The sequence below is a fragment of the Gouania willdenowi genome, chromosome 2 (genome assembly GCF_900634775.1).
Source record: "Gouania willdenowi chromosome 2, fGouWil2.1, whole genome shotgun sequence".
Classification (NCBI taxonomy): Eukaryota; Metazoa; Chordata; class Actinopteri; order Blenniiformes; family Gobiesocidae; genus Gouania; species Gouania willdenowi.
Genome location: NC_041045.1, coordinates 841,619 through 856,981, shown reverse-complemented (window position 1 = coordinate 856,981; position 15,363 = coordinate 841,619). Strand labels below are relative to the sequence as shown.

General features: G+C 38.1%; 1 protein-coding gene across 1 annotated transcript in view; it reads right to left on the bottom strand.

Annotated features, from left to right (window-relative positions):
- The window catches only part of LOC114477792 (POU domain, class 3, transcription factor 3-B-like), an 88,931-nt gene extending 80,324 nt beyond the window's left edge, over nt 1-8,607 (bottom strand). The window contains exon 1 of the transcript XR_003675776.1: nt 8,351-8,607. The gene's annotated coding sequence lies outside the window, so the exon portion shown is untranslated. The remainder of the gene's footprint in view (nt 1-8,350) is intronic.
- Between the last annotated feature and the right edge of the window lie 6,756 nt (nt 8,608-15,363).

Genomic DNA, 15,363 nt, shown 5'->3' with positions numbered 1-15,363 from the left:
TTAATAAAAATGATCTTGTATCATGTTGTCCACCTCACACTGATGGCAGAGGTGTCATTTATGTGTGGATGACGTTTCGTTAAAGAGTTACTGATACTTACGCATAAGTCACATTACTGGTGAACTGAAACATTATTAATACATAAATAAATCAAAACCAAAAAAGCATGCACATATGTGGAACCAGAGGTGGTGTAATGAGACTACTGGTGCTCCTCGCTTCTTGTGATCAACTTCCGTGTGTGTTGACGGCTAGCTGTGACGTGCAAAATGAATTTTACGGCTCTCAAAAAAGCTGTAATTGTTTTTTCAAAAGTGTCAAATGGTAGAAGTTCTAACATCTATTGTTCCTCACAGTCACTAGTTTAACTGGATACTATTTGGACCGTAACACCACAAAACAAAACATAAACGTGAGCAGCTTTTTAAGAGCTAAAACATCCACAGGACCAGAAAACTGCTGAAATAAATCAGTCCTATTATGTGAGGAGACCTGGTCCAGGACCTGGTGTAGTGGACTTCAGCTCTCGCTCTGATTTCCCTGAAAATATCCAAATATCTCTAATAAAAATTTCTCTATTTCTGTTTTGATTTTAAGTCAGAAAAACAAATTAACCACAACGTTTATTTGTTATTTAGATTGTGTGATTTGATGGACACGTACGTCAGCCAATAGCATGTCTCCAGGAACACAGAAAAAAACAGCAAAATGCCCAAAATGTCAACAAAAGTACACAAGATTATTAAGACATTAAGCAACCACTTAATAACTACAAGAACATCAATATATACAAAAGGACTTCAAAGACACACAAAATGCCAACGAAAGTGCACAAAATGACAGTAAAATACACAAAAACACATAAACATTTGCCATATTGACAAGAAAACAAACAAAATTAATTAAAAAAACACAAAAAATGTCTAAAAACTAAACAAACAAACCCACATAAAAGGACTACAAAGACAAAACCCTTTGTTCTTTCCTGCATTAATGCTCAGATTGGTCTTTATTCTAAATGCTAACATAAATGTTGATAATTTGGCCTTCGGATCAGACAACCACATGATAGAAGTTACCGTCTCTGTTCTCTGACTGACATTAAACACCATGAATGTTCCAACCTTATTTTATTATAAAACATTGAACAATACCTGTGAAACAATGCAAACGTGTCGTTTTAACCGTACATGAGATAGTTATTGCAAATATAAATGAAAAGTATAGAACGTTACTGTCCAAAATACTAAATTATAACTAAACGTGTCCAACAGGTTCCACTGCAGACCTGTTTACAGCTCTTTGACTAAAATAATAATCTACAAAACATCTTAAAACACCAATAAATCAATAATGTTTTAGGTTTCCTTGTTGTGCAAAAATAAAAAATCTCCAAATGCAGCAGCTTTGTGGATATTTATAAGTAAAAATATTACTTAACATGTAATGACAGATCAAAAGATAAAAAGTCATAATTATGAGAAAGGAAGTTATAAATATGAGAAAGAAAGTCATAATTATGAGATAAAACGTCATAATTATGAGAAAGAAAGTTATAAATATGCGAAAGAAAGTCATAATTATGATAAGAAGTCATAATTATGAGATAAAACGTCACTATACACACTATACAATGCTCTCAGTGCTTCCAAAGCTACTGTACGTTCTACTTTAACTCTTTTATAGGACGTTCCAGCAGATTTGGTCGTAGCGCCGCCGCAAAGTACAAATGCTAATTTTTGTGAGTGCGCCAGAATTTTAAAACCCCATAATTCTGACACACAAGGTTCAATCAGCCTCAAATTTCACAAAAATGACATTTGCCCAAACCTATTCATAACTGCATTAAAAAATTCCCCATCATGCCTTGCGTTTTTGACTGTTACCTGTTGCGCTCATGTCTGACTCTGAGGCTTTTGGTGACTTAAATGTTAGCGTGTGATGAGGAAACGCTCAGATTGTTCCTGTTTGTCTACTCGTGTCGGTTTGGTTCCCAGCAGACACACGACCACACACGCAGAACGCAGTGTGTCCTCAGGCTGTGTGTGATGTAACCACATGTGACATCACGGTGATGGATGGAGGGAAAGCGCTGCGTTTCAACATCTGCAGGAAGAAAACAAAGGTCAACCGCAGCCCCCGCATTTACACCTGCAGCATCTGGATCAGGCCCCACATGTGGCTTCCATCAGGTCCTCTGGTGGACTGCAGCAGGTTGGAGGGTGTGACACATCGTCATAGAAACGACAGCGAAAGAATAGGCAATTACATTTTTCAGCTACTGTTTAAATTTAATCTGATTGGTCTGCTATGATGTGATACATTACTTTTAATCTGATTGATCTGCTATGATGTGATTCATTACGTTTAATCTGATTGATCTGCTATGATGTGATACATTACGTTTAATCTGATTGATCTGCTATGATGTGATACATTACGTTTAATCTGATTGATCTGCTATGATGTGATACATTACGTTTAATCTGATTGATCTGCTATGATGTGATACATTACGTTTAATCTGATTGGTCTGCTATGATGTGATACATTACGTTTAATCTGATTGATCTGCTATGATGTGATACATTACGTTTAATCTGATTGGTCTGCTATGATGTGATACATTACGTTTAATCTGATTGGTCTGCTATGATGTGATACATTACGTTTAATCTGATTGATCTGCTATGATGTGATTCATTACGTTTAATCTGATTGATCTGCTATGATGTGATACATTACGTTTAATCTGATTGATCTGCTATGATGTGATACATTTGATTGTTTTCTGGTTATTTCATTTTTTTGTAGTTTCACAATGTCTGTTGATCATTTTAAATAATAAATATTTCATGATAATCTACTCAGTAACTGTTGGGTGTAGAAATGTAATGAATAGCTTCACTTCCTTTAAAACGTGCTTCAGAACAAGTAAAATGACTGATTTAGAAACATACTTAAAAAAAGTACTAGTATCCATAAAAGCAACTCAGTTACAGTAACGTGAGTACTGAATATAATCTGTTACTTTCACCTGTGGTGACGCAGAAGGTGAAGAAACATAATGTTCACTAGATGACATGATAACTAGTTGAACTGTAGCACCACCTGGTAAAGGTGTCGACTGTGTCAGAGAGCAGTGGTTCCTCAGCCCTCCTCCTTCACAGAAGAAGAGTGTGGGATTAAGTCATGAGAGCAGAGCTAGAGCAGAGCCAGAGCAGAGCCAGAGCAGAGCTAGAGCAGAGCCAGAGCAGAGCTAGAGCCAGAGCAGAGCTAGAGCAGAGCTAGAGCAGAGCAGAGCTAGAGCAGAGCAGAGCTAGAGCAGAGCAGAGCTAGAGCTAGAGCCAGAGCAGAGCAGAGCAGAGCTAGAGCCAGAGCAGAGCAGAGCAGAGCTAGAGCAGAGCAGAGCTAGAGCAGAGCTAGAGCAAGAGCAGAGCCTAGAGATAGCAGAGCTAGAGCAGAGCAGAGCTAGAGCTAGAGCAGAGCCAGAGCAGAGCTAGAGCGACGCTGTGATGGATTAAAGCCAGGAAAGGTCTTTCAAGTCTTTCAGAATAAGGGGTGAGAATTTAAACGCTGACACCGAGCTGCGGTTCAGCGTCTCCGGGTTGTCGGTGTGATTCCTGAACCAGAGGTCGGCGTGCAGAGCGTGCCGCTCGGTCGCTGCTCGCCCACGCACAGTTGGGCAGAAGTGAGGAGGTCAGCTACATCTGCGGTTAATGAGCAGCTGAACCTCGTCTTTAACGAGCACAATACATTATTCATCCACAGTTTATTAACAAAGCACGGCTCTGTGACCCCTGTTTAAACAACGCTTATAAAAATGAATAAAAGTACAAATATTACAACAAACTCAGAGAAAAGTCTCTCAAAATCATCTATTTTAAATTCCAGTTCATCAACAAAACCTTTGAAAATGTTCAATATAACTACATTTAATAAAATAACTAAATAAGTCTTCTATTAGTTATTAAACATTCATTTGAACCTTCATTAGACTAAAAAGTCCATTAACGCCACAAATAAAATTTTAATAAAAAATAAAAATGGAAAGTCATAATTATGAGAAAGAACATCATAATTATGAGAAAGAAAGACAGTTATCAAATAGAAAGTCATAATTATGACAAAAAAGTCATACTTTTGAGATAGAAAGTCATAATTAAGAGAAAATGTCATAATTATGAGAAAATGTCATAATTATGAGATAGAAAGACATAATTATGAGATAAAGAGATAATTATGAGATAGAAAGTCAATTTTGAGATAGAAAGTCGATTTTGAGATAGAAAGTCATAATTATGTGAAATGAAGTCATAATTTTGAGATAAAAATACATAATGAGATAGAAAGTCATAATTTTAAGATAGAAAGTCATAATTATGAGTAAGAAAGTCATAATAATGACATAGAAAGTCATAATTTTAAGATAGAAAGTCATAATTATGTGAAATAAAGTCATAATTATGAGGAAAAAGTCATAATTTTGAGATAGAAATGCATAATTATGAGAAAACATGTGAAATAGTCACAATTATGATATCGAAAGTCATAATTATGAGATAGAAAGTCATAATTATGAGAAAAAAACTCATTACGCGATACAAACTGAGCATTTGCAGCAGTCAACCAACACTATTATCATTCATAATTACACTTTGAATAATATTTTTTTCAAAACACATAAATACATCTTTATTTCAAAATGATTCCATCGTTTCTTTGCAAATATACATTAGAAATATTTCTTTCTCATAATTATGACTTCACTAACTCATATTTTTGACTTTTTTTTAGTGGCAGAAACAGGCTTCCATAGAAAAATCACTTTATTTGCACTTTGTGAAAGAAGAAAAAAAACTATTGGTGTTATTGACACTAATATAATATGAATCATGTTTTATTTATTTATAAATCATAGATTCCTTATGATAGTGAAACAGTTTGAGTGTTTTCTATCATTTACCAATTTGTTTTATGTAAATGTAATCACAGTAAAATGATTTAAATATTGTTATAAAGTAGTTAATACTATTTCAGAAATGATAATGTAATCACTAGTTTAACCGAAACAATGCCTGGTACGAGCACGGATTATAGATGCTGCGCAGCAATGGTCGGGGCCAGGCAATTTTAGACAAAACAAGGCTGTCAAAAATCCCCAAATACACATAATACATCTAAATAGTATAAAGATTTAGTTTTTTAACAATTATTTATTGTCTCCATAAGTGAAAAACTGTTCAAATCCTGTTTTTAGGAAATATTTAGAACTTTGAAAATGACATGAACATATTTTAAAAGTACATTTTGTCTTCAGTTCCTGTTCGGAATATTCTGGCTTTTTGTCAAGTGTGGTTGAGAACCTTTAATGTACTGGAAGTGGTCATGTTTTAGCACCATGTCTATAGATCTAGAACTGAAAAAGTAAAAAGTAAATCAACCTAAATCACAAGATCCTTTGAAACAACTATCGGCTATAATATGAAAAATAATGCAGACGCACGCACACACACACGCACACACACACACGCACACTCGCACAAACACACACACGCACACACCCTGGAGCTATGAGGACCTCCGACCTCAGAAGGTGAGACTCTGATTTCTTAAACTGCCTCCAGAAGATATTTTCCTTCAACGTTTCATCTTTGACCCATTTATAAACGCTCCACTTTTCACTCAAGTATTGAATTTAACGGACTAAAATAAATAGCTGAACTATCGAATTAAAAAAATCCTTTTTCAATTTATGACCATCAATAGATTTTAATCCTAGCTAAAGAGTTCCAACTACGTAAAGCCCAAGCACAGTAAAAATGAAAACCACATAGAAACAATAAGTACACTGACAGGTTATTTGATCTAAATAGACATTGAATAAACTACTTCACCTCCAGTTACTTAGTTACTTCTTTACCAAGACAGGAAACAATTCTGAGAAGATAAAAACTAAAAGTAAAAAACAAAACAAAAAAAAACTTACCACCAGAATAGCATTATTAACAACAGATATAGCATTATTGAAAGTATAGTTATTGTTACCACTTACGTTACCCACCGTAACACTAACGTTACCATGGTAACACTAACTTTACCCACCGTAAAACTAACTTCACCCACCGCAACACTAACTTTACCCACGGTAACACTAACTTTACCCACCGCAACACTGACTTTACCCACGTAACACTGACTTTACCCACGTAACACTGACTTTACCCACGTAACACTGACTTTACCCACCGTAACACTGACTTTACCCACGTAACACTAACTTTACCCACGGTAACACTAACTTACCCACCGCAACACTGACTTTACCCACGTAACACTGACTTTACCCACGTAACACTAACTTTACCCACCGTAACACTGACTTTACCCACCGTAACACTGACTTTACCCACGTAACACTAACTTTACCCACGGTAACACTAACTTTACCCACCGCAACACTGACTTTACCCACGTAACACTGACTTTACCCACGTAACACTGACTTTACCCACCGTAACACTGACTTTACCCACCGTAACACTGACTTTACCCACGTAACACTAACTTTACCCACGGTAACACTAACTTTACCCACCGCAACACTGACTTTACCCACGTAACACTAACTTTACCCACGGTAACACTAACTTTACCCACCGCAACACTGACTTTACCCACGTAACACTAACTTTACCCACGGTAACACTAACTTTACCCACCGCAACACTGACTTACCCACGTAACACTGACTTTACCCACGTAACACTGACTTTACCCACCGCAACACTAACGTTACCATGGTAACACTAACTTTACCCACCGTAAAACTAACTTCACCCACCGTAACACTGACTTTACCCATGGTGACACTAACTTCAACCACAGTAACACTGATTTTCCATGGTAACATTGACATTAATCATGGTGTTGCTGACCGTTACTATGGTATCTCTGACTTTGACCACTTTAACACTTTTTTTGCAACCTAAATATTTTTTGTTATTCAGGAAAAGTTTATAAAACATCAACTGCTTTTTGCTGCTCCCTGCCTTGTGTCAATCACCTGTGTCTGTGTGTATGTGTGTGTGTGTGTGTGTGTGTGTATGTAACTAACGAGGGTCCTGGTCCATATGTGACTTCCTCATTAACCAGACCCACATGACAGACGCTGGACGCTGTCCCAGAGTCGCATTGACATGGTTGTATCCCTCCTCAGCCCCCTCCCCCCCCACCTGCATCTGTGTGTGTGTGGTGTGTGTGTGTGTGTGTGTGTGTGTGTGTGTGTGTGTGTGTGTGTGTGTGTGTGTGTGTGTGTGTGTGTGTGTGTGTGTGTGTGTGTGTGTGTGTGTGTACAGATGCCCGCACCATGTGTCTTGCTGTAATGACCGTCTTGAGTTGGTCCTTCTGTATCTGAGGACTTTGAACCACTAATGATGTCATCATATTGAACGGACCCAGCATGGACTGGTTTACATGGTAACAGTAAGTTTAACTGGTTTCAGACCAGTTCAGTTCACTTGAGACTAAATGTAATCAATTTAAGAAGATTATAGTTTCCCTTACCATTAGAGCTGCAACAAACGATAACATAGGTAATTTTTTTTTTTTAAACAGTTTATCTATAAAGCACATTTAAACCCTGCTTAAACTGATAAAAGTGTCTCTCACGCACACACAAATGCTCGTGCGCGAGCGCACACAAAAACACTGCGTACGCACACAAACACTCGTGGTGCACACGCGCACAAACACTCATGGTGCACACACACAAACACTCGCGCGCACACAAAACACTCATGGTGCACGCACACAAAACACTTGTGGTGCACATGCACACAAACACTCGTGGTGCGCACACACAAACACTCTCGCACGCACACAAAACACTCGTGGTGCACGCACACACAAACACTCGTGGTGCGCACACACAAACACTCGCACACGCGCACAAACACTCGTGGTGCGCATGCACACAAAGCACTCGTGGTGCACACGCACACAAACACTCCTGGTGCGCACGCACACAAACACACTGCGCACGCACACAAACACTTGTGGTGCGCATGCACACAAACACTTGTGGTGCGCATGCACACAAACACTCGTGGTGCACACACACACTAACATTTGTGGTGCACACACACACAAACACTCGTGGTGCGCACACACACTAACACTTGTGGTGCACACACACACAAACACTCGTGGTGCGCACACACACAAACATGTCTCTGCGTCACGGTCAGTGACATAATCCCACGAAGCAACGAATCGATAATTAAATTCATTGCCAACGCTTTTAATAGTCAATTTTTATCGATTTTATCAATTTGCAGCCTTACTTACCATGGATGGGTAATAACGGATTGGATTGGCTGACATGTAGCGGCTGAAAGCGAGCGGCTGACTGACAGGATGTCAGTGATCTTCCAGGGACTCGGTGGCGTTCCTGGCAGATAACGAGCGGATAATGAGTGGATAAGGAGCGGAGCAGCCTGCACAGTCAGTGGGAATCAAAGGGATTCAGCGGGAGCCGCTAACGGTCACACAGAGTGTTTTTATCATCACGCTGAGCTGAGAGGACACTGACAACAGGAGCTGATGCTCACTTCAACACGACTCACTGAGAAAAGCTACAGACGGCCAAAGGAAGGGCCGTGAGAGAGGAAACACGCAATATCATATAATATGTGCGTGTGTGTTCGCAAAACTGACAAGAGGAAAATCCAGAGCTGAAGAAAGTCAACTTTAATGTACGCAGCCCCTGAAGGGCCATGAATATTCTTCTTATTTCAGTGAGTTACACATGGTTACATTAGGAGTAGAAAAGAACACGTCCACAAACCTACTCAATTACTAATGTAAGAAAAGAAAAGTTTGCCTTAAAACCATGTGTTGTTCAATATGTGTGGTATATATACTGTACATATATATATATACATCTCCAAACTCAAGCACTGTACATATAGAGCATGCTAATTTCTATAGTAGACAGGGTCTTTAAAACCAAAGCGAAGCCCATTGGGTGACAAACAAATGAATATTAAAGTCAAAATGATTGAAATAACACTGAGTTTAATACAGCGTAGTAGTGCACCATCTGACATGGAGTGGACACAAGGCACAACATGTGGTACAGCATCTCTTTCTCATCACAATAATTGGATAATCATTCAAACTAATGTTGGGCCATTGTTTACCTCCATCCATACTTCAGGATTGACTTCATTCTGATACAAACTGAGCAGCTATTAAAGGGAATGAAGCAGGTACCACGTTTATAGAAGCAAGGAATCTCCGTCTGTGTGTCAGAATCAAATTTGCATTAGGAATTAAGTGTTTACAATGTCGGTTTAAAGTGGATTTAACTTTTATTCTGAATTAAAGAGGAATTAAAGCTCCCATGTAAACCATCCATGAAAAAGATACTTAACCTCCCACTTTTACTTCCTCCAGGCACTGCAGTAGTTACACTAAATAACGTTACTATGAATAACTTCACTTTATCATTTCAAAATGAGCAAGCGACTTATAGAGCAGAGCGACTTATAAGTGGATTTTTCAGCTAGTCAGCAGCACCACCTACTGAGGAAAATGTGAATTGTGAATCACTTTCTGTGACAGTCAAAGCATAATATCTTAAAACAACATGAAAGCCTGTTTACATTAGATTTCTGCAAAATATAATTGCATCATATTTCTACCAGACTCTGATTCCATCTATTTTCTTCCGCTTATCTGTTGCCTGGCCGTGGGGGCAGCATCCTTAGCAGGGAAGCCCAGACTTCTCTTTCCTGGCCACTTTATCCAGCTTCTCCGAGGAGATCCCGATGCGTTCCCCGGCCAGCAGAGAGAGACAGTCTCTCCAGCGTGTCCTGGGTCTTCCTCGAGGTCTCTTTCCAGATGCCCCTGAACGCCTCACTAATTCAAAATGCAATTTTGAGTAGAGCTGCAACTAACGATTATTTTCATAGTCGATTAATCAGTCAAACACTCGTAGGGTGCGCGCACACAAACACTTGTGGTGCGCACACACACACACAAGCACTCATGGCATGCACACACACAACGCGCGCGCACACACAAACACCCATGGTGCGCAAGCACTCAAACACTCGTGGTACACACACACTCGTGGTGCGCACAGACACAAACATTTGTGGTGCGCGCACACACTCTGCAGGCGAATCAAACGTCTCTGCGTCACGGTCAGTGACAAAAATCTCACGACGCAACGAATCGATAATGAAATTTGTTGCCAACGCTTTTAATAGTCGACTTTTTATCGATTTCATCAATTTGTTGTTGCAGCCTTAAATTTGAGCAAAAATTGCATTTTTTTTAATGGTTTGGACAGAATCCCTATCATGGCATCACTGGTTTACACTCATCAAAGAGCCTCGTTTTGTTTTTGTGTTAGAGTGTTTAAAGTATTATGAGTTTGTGTAGCGTGCTGATTCTCACTGAGTGTGTTTACCTGATTTAAACACATTTAAATGAGAAAAGAAGAGGTTTGGGTCTCAGTGCGCCCGTCACTCACTCTCCTGCGTTTCATCCCTTTGTGCAGCTTTATTATTGTGATTTTAGTGAGCGGGAACAAAGGCGGCGAGGATCCGTCGTCTCTTTGATATGTCAGCGATGCAAATAAAAACCACAAAGACAACGGCAGATGTAGGCCAATTTATGCAGCGACTGATAGCTGCCAGGCTTTTAATGAAGCTGCGCCGCCTTCACAAATAGGAGCGAGAACTTCCTCCCGAGCGTCCGGCTGGACTTTAACAAACAGGATGATGGACAGTAACGAGAGGAGACGCTCCACTCTTCCTCTTCTGGGGTTAATTCATTCAGAAAAACACAGTTTAGTCCGTGTTTTAGTCGTCTGATCAAAGCTTTGGTCTTACAGTCGTCGTCAGGATTCTCGTGAGCTGAAGTTTCAAAAAAAAGGAGGCGACTTAGTCGATTAAAATTCGTTCTACTTTTATCATTTACTTAGTTTTTCAAATATAATTGGCTCTTTAACATCATGTCCCACCCCCTACTACAAAAATGGCCATTGATTGGATGAAAAGAGTTCATTTTAACTTAGTTCTAATTTTTTGGTGTATAGATGTGACTAAATGTGTGTGTATATGTGACTTAATGTGTGTGTGTATATATGTGACTAAATGTGTGTGTATATGTGACTTAATGTGTGTGTATATATGTAACTAAATGTATGTGTATATGTGACTTAATGTGTGTGTATATATGTGACTTAATGTGTGTGTATATGTAACTAAATGTGTGTGTATATGTAACTAAATGTGTGTGTGTATATATGTGACTAAATGTGTGTGTATATATGTAACTAAATGTATGTGTATATGTGACTTAATGTGTGTGTATATATGTGACTTAATGTGTGTGTATATGTAACTAAATGTGTGTGTGTATATATGTGAGTAAATGTGTGTGTATATGTAACTAAATGTGTGTGTATATGTAACTAAATGTGTGTGTGTATATATGTGACTAAATGTGTGTGTATATATGTAACTAAATGTATGTGTATATGTGACTTAATGTGTGTGTATATATGTGACTAAATGTGTGTGTATATGTGACTTAATGTGTGTGTGTATATATGTGACTAAATGTGTGTGTATATATGTAACTAAATGTATGTGTATATGTGACTTAATGTGTGTGTATATATGTGACTTAATGTGTGTGTATATGTAACTAAATGTGTGTGTATATGTAACTAAATGTGTGTGTGTATATATGTGACTAAATGTGTGTGTATATATGTAACTAAATGTATGTGTATATGTGACTTAATGTGTGTGTGTATGTAACTAAATGTGTGTGTATATGTAACTAAATGTGTGTGTGTATATATGTGAGTAAATGTGTGTCGGGGCCGACGTGCGGTGGGGGTCACCCCCTGGACCACTGGGGGGTGTGGCTGATGCCCCGCTGTGACTGGGATGGGAGGGGTGCCGCTGTGTTACGTGTGGGCGGTATGGTTCAGGGGGTGCCATGGAGTGGGTTTCCGGCCGTGCTGCTCGGCGAGTCCCTGGGGCCACGCAGTGCCCGCCCCGACGCAACAGGGAGTGTCCGCACAGTAGATAATAATGATACAACACCGTCCACGGGGACGAAGGCCCGCCCCCGACGAGAGAGGACGCCATCAACAGCCCAAGCATAGCCACCCTGGCAGCCACAGACCAACAAACAGTACCCAGGCACCCCCACCCAGGCACCCCTACCCCACACCAACGCCCCACACAGCCCCCCTGACCTTTAGAATCTTAAAACAGTGAGTTTTCCCAAATCTTCACTTTGGTCAGTTTTTCCAAAGCCCCATTTTTAATGACCTGATTGTGCATTTTTGTGTGAACCACAGACCAAACCGTAGAAGAATATATTCATTTATTTATTTTACATGTGGGCGGGGTCTAATTCTTAGCAATAGTGATTGATTACGGTCAGATTATCAATTCATTCTGTATGTACTGCGTGTAGTGTGTGTGTGGGTGTACAGTTTGTGTATAATGTATTGGTGTGTGTGTGTGTTTGCAGCTGCAATGTGTGTATCAGTTGTGCACTTAGTGTATATTATAGTGTGTGTTTTCTCTGTGCATTGTGTGCATGTGTTGTATGTGTGTTCGATGCATGTGCATGTGTGTGTGTGTGTGTGTGTGTGTAGGTGGAGCTCTGACCTGGGCTGAACTCTGAAGGCCCTGTGCTCGCTCTCTCTCTCTGTCTCTCTCTCACACACACGGTTGAGCGACCCTCAGCGTGAGCCTCAAACACACAGAAACATTAACTGTTCTCTGCTCAGCAGGAGAACCTACAACTACTGCTAGCACCAATCAGTAACACACACATAGATGTATAGGCAGATAGATCGATAGATAGACAGATACATATAGATAGATAGATACATAGATAGATCAATAGATGATGTAGACAGATGTATAGATAGACAGATAGATAGATGTACAGATAGATATATAGATGTATAGATAGATTGTATATATATATAGATGTATAGATAAATCTATAGATGTATAGATAGAAATATAGATGTATAGATAGATAGATAGATAGATAGATAGATAGATAGATAGATAGATAGATAGATAGATAGATAGATGTATAGATAGATAGATGTACAGATAGATATATAGATGTATAGATAGATTGTATATATATATATATAGATGTATAGATAAATCTATAGATGTATAGATAGAAATATAGATAGATAGATAGATAGATAGATAGATAGATAGATAGATAGATGTATAGATAGATAGATATATAGATAGATATATAGATGTATAGATAGATAGATATATAGATAGATATATAGATGTATAGATAGATAGATATATAGATAGATATATAGATGTATAGATAGATAGATAGATATATAGATAGATATATAGATGTATAGATAGATAGATAAATAGATAGATATATAGATGTATAGATAGATAGATATATAGATAGATATATAGATAGAAAATCTAAGGTGTCAGTGATACCTCATCTTATGAATAATAAATAAATGTTACTATAACAATAATAAGAAGATCAATAAACACATTGAACCCATGTATTTAAATGTAATAGGATGGTTCTCTAAAGCTATAATTGTCCTGTTTATTTATACACATAATGTTAATAATTAAATAATTACACTGAATATTTTGGACTTTTAAAAACAATTAGAGTCAAAATTGTCAGAAATAAATGATCAGGGCTTTACTGAGATGTGCACTGAGCTCTTTATGGACCTGTTTTGGTGTTTTTATGTGACTTTTAGCTCCTGTAAACACTTTTAATGAACATAGAAGAGAAAGTGACTCAGCGACTAAAGCTGAATGTCTGCTGTGATTATCCTCCTCCTTAATGTAGTGATGGTTAATCAATGAGGGCTGTCACCGTGTGTTTACTCAGCACTGCACACGTTAACTACACGCTCTAATGCTTGTGTACGTTGTCTATGACAGGAATACATATATATAGATATATATATATAGAGATCATCAAAAGTGGGTAGAAAACCTAAATTATTTACTCATGTAAACCAAAGGTAATTATTTACAATGTCTTTCCTCTCTTTTGTTACAGACATATAGAGAATAGATCTGTTCTTGTCCTTTTTTTTCTCTGTTACAGATGTATAAATAATAGAAATTGCCTTTTTTTATATTAAAAAATAAAAAGTTATCAGTCGATTGACTTTTTGGAGTTGAACTATAACATTACAAAATATATTTTTATATTCAGTCTATAAAATTTAAATTCTATGAGAACTTTATTTAAACTGTTCCTTTTGTTTTAAATTTTATTTTTCATTTTATTTGAACAGAAAAAATAGAATAATCCATTTTCAAAGACTGACCTTTGTATTTTTAATTCATGTTCTAATCGAAATCATTTCTATCATCGTTTTGTGTGTTTTTGGTGTCGTTTTGTGACTTTCTCTGTTATTTTTGTGTATTTTGTAGTGATCTTGTGTGTCTATGTTGTTGTTTTGTGAGTTGCTGGTAATATTTAGTATGATAAGCATTATTAACTAAAAATAAACATAAAACATTCTTTCATTATGTTCATTTTTCCTCACTCTCTCTGAAGTACCCCTAGGCGTACACGTACCCCCATTTGAGAAACCCTGGTGTATATGGGACATAAAAACAAGCGTGAGGCAGGTGGTCATAATGTAGTGGCTGATGTGTGTGTGATTGAGGAAACGTCCTCTAAAGTGAAGGCCGCCTGCTGAGGAGGAGAGGTCAGTTTGCCGATGGCCCCTGAACGCACCGCAGCAGGACTGCATTAAGACGCACACGCACAAACGCACACAGATGAGGTCAGCTCTGATGGTCAAACAGGACGCAGCACGCCACTAAACACACATTATCCTCACTACGCTGCGTTTCCTGTGGCGCTCAGCGGGAACACTTTCCCTCCTTCGTTTGGAAAACACCACGGAGCGTTGGACGGAACCCAACGGAGCAACATCAGAGGATGGAATCTAAGACTGTGTCCAGGAGCAGTAAAAACATACAATAATATAATAAAGATAAGAACTGTTCAATGAGTTGAACAGAGGTGACGAAGTACAAATACTTTGTTACTGTACTTATGTAGGTTTTTCTTTCTGGTATTTGTACTTTACCTGAGTATTTCATTTTTTGGCGACTTTTTACTTTTACTCGTTAATTTTTTAAACAAATATCTGTACTTCTTACACATTACATTTTATTAACGAGTGCTATAGAAAAGTTACAGTAGCTTTTTCATGAATAGTTTACATGGGAGCTTTAATTCCTCTTATTTTATGTGTTCTTGTTGTCGTATTGTGA